This window comes from Poecilia reticulata, linkage group LG2, assembly GCF_000633615.1.
Source record: "Poecilia reticulata strain Guanapo linkage group LG2, Guppy_female_1.0+MT, whole genome shotgun sequence".
Classification (NCBI taxonomy): domain Eukaryota; kingdom Metazoa; phylum Chordata; class Actinopteri; order Cyprinodontiformes; family Poeciliidae; genus Poecilia; species Poecilia reticulata.
Genome location: NC_024332.1, coordinates 19221578 through 19224230, shown reverse-complemented (window position 1 = coordinate 19224230; position 2653 = coordinate 19221578). Strand labels below are relative to the sequence as shown.

At 41.3% G+C, this 2653-nt stretch overlaps 1 protein-coding gene across 1 annotated transcript in view; it reads right to left on the bottom strand.

The window, feature by feature from the left end:
- LOC103481338 (uncharacterized) overlaps nucleotides 1-262 on the bottom strand; it is a 4505-nt gene extending 4243 nt beyond the window's left edge. The window contains exon 1 of the mRNA XM_017309082.1: nucleotides 54-262. The gene's annotated coding sequence lies outside the window, so the exon portion shown is untranslated. The remainder of the gene's footprint in view (nucleotides 1-53) is intronic.
- Nucleotides 263-2653: the final 2391 nt, after the last annotated feature.

Below are 2653 nucleotides of genomic sequence, written 5' to 3'. Positions count from 1 at the left end.
GTCTCTCCGCTGCAGGATGAAGAACCAGGAGGCGGTTTTCCTGTCAAACCCACCAGAACCGACCCGATGCAGCCGCAGCTCTGCAGACTGAAGTCAATCCGTGTTGGTTAACATCTGCTGGGAAACTGGACTGTTCACTTCAGGAACATGCTCCTGAACCCAAACGCTGCCAGGTTGTTTATTGGTTTGGATTTGTTCCAGGGAGCACAAGCCTGAACAAACTCAGATCAACAAACAGACAGAAAGTTCCCTGAGGGGAAAARCTYTCTGCTGAACGTCTCCAGTTTATCCTTTAGTRATACCAGGAAGAGGAGGCAGAAAACCAGGAGCACGAGGGGTTAAAACCAAAACAAACTCATCTTTACAAGCAACGCCTTATTATTTGAATAACTGCAGCTGAAAGGAGCCAAAAAGTTTTATAACAAGGAAYTTGTGTCTGCAGCTTTTATACAACTTTGTTCACATCCAGAAAAATTCACCAAATGAAGTAATTAAATCCTGAGTTTTGCAGGTGATCCATCCTTCAACAGGTTGGGATCGGTCTGTGGGCGATACAAAACATGTCCATTACATTTTTAATCAAAATTATTCTTTGATAAATAGATTTTAGTCTGAGATCCAGATGCTTTAGGTGCTGTCACTTTAAATCCAAATGAGCTGCAACAGGCCACACCACCAACTCAACTGTCAGAGTTGACACCTATTAACCCAGATTAAATAACACAGGAAAGACAAGAGAGTTAGATTCTTTTTCTTACTCGCGAGGAGAACAGAGATGTGCTTTCAGTTACAATCTCCTACCGCTCTGAAAGCACATTTGCCTGCCCCTCTGTTTTACTGTCTTTAGGATCCCTGATYACAGAGAGCGCTGTAACTCTAAAGGGAGGGGAAAAACACTTCATCACACAGTTACAGCGCCAATGATTATCACTAACTAACAACACAATCTATCTTGCACTAGATTATCCAGTTCGTGACACAGGGTCGAACAGAGCAAGTTGTTCGTCTTCACGGCGATGGTTTACAGCTATCTAACAGGTCAAAAAGCAGAATGTTCCACTGAATGATTACTGCAGAAAGCTGTTGTCACTGCTCTTCTTCAGAGAGGCCTTCTGAGAAAGGAATCAGAGTAATTTAACAATAAAGGAACATTCCAAAAAGATGTAACTAAACAAATAAAAGCATATAAGACAAGAACATTATAAAGGTATATAAAACAATTAACATTTGATAATAATACAATTGATCTAACATTCCTCCCTGTTTATCAAATATTTGTTCTAAGTCTCACATCCCTCCTAAACAGCCACTTCAAACAATTTTCAGCTGGGAGTTCATTTTTAGGAACGCAAATGTTCTTACACTCAAGGGTTGTACTCAGTCCAAAAATTAGGATCTAAATACAAGTCAGAGGAATCCTCAGCAGAGGATTCTTCGTCAGACTCAGAATCTGTGATCAACAAAGGATACATCTGTGCCATCTGGTCCTCCATGGGCAAAATTGCTGTGGTGATGATGCGGTTAAACAAAGAACGCAGGCAAGGAATACAACAGCATCCACACAAGGTTAGAGTGGCAGCAAAGACTGCCATTGATACTAAAGCAGAGGACACAAGGGTCCGGTACCTTCCAAAAACATCCAACCATGTATCCCACATKGAGGTGTTTATTCCAGAGGMTTCCTTCATTTTGCCATTAAGGGTACGAAGCCCTGTAATGGCCTTCGTCAGGCTCCCATCGGCTGCTGCGTTGTTTGGCAGATATATACAACATCTTTCTCCAAAGATAACACACACACCCTTTTTCTCAGCTAGCAACATGTCAAGAGCTATACGGTTTCGGAAAGCCATCAGTGAAGTAGCGGCCAGCTGTTCATGAACTGCCTCGAACCCAGCCTGTGTCCAGTTGCCTAGATTTTGCACGTTGTAATGAATGAAATTGATCCTGTCTACGTTATTGTTTACAGTACACCACCAACAAATTGTATATTCAAAACCTGCTGCAATTTAGCCGGCCAATTTATATTCGTGAGGGACTCGGATGGCATGGATGTATGTAGACGCATTATGTTCCCATGACAGCTCTCGTTTCTGCAAATGGTAAGACAGAACATGTGTTAGATCTGTTGCTGACATAGGATAAACRGATACAGGCAATAGTAAAGAAATTAGAGCACAGAAACCTGTAACCTTTCAGGGTAACTTATTAAAAAGTCTGTCATCATCTCACCACCACCAGACATCTGCAGGAGAGACGGGGTTAAAAACATTGTACCAGAAAGATTTCCTAATCTCTTCCCACTCCCTGTTATTTTGATACATGTRAAATTCCCTGGAGCTATCTTTTAGAAAAGAAAGGTTTCTTTTCATCAGCTGCTGCAAGAGGAAATATTGAATCATAAATCMCACAGCTGCTATTAGGATTAGTTTTACTCATCACTTCTAATAAGCATTGCTTGGTAATGGTTGCTGGGGTTAGTAAAGGTCTTGGTTCCATACAAACTACACAATCTTGCTGGGYTAATTTAGCAGCCTTCTCTACCATTAATAACCAGTTATTATTTAGTCCTGACACACCTGTGCTAACTTTGAACCAATCATTAACGGTTTCTACTTCTTTTACTTTCACCCCTTTTGTCCATGGAGAAGTAGTG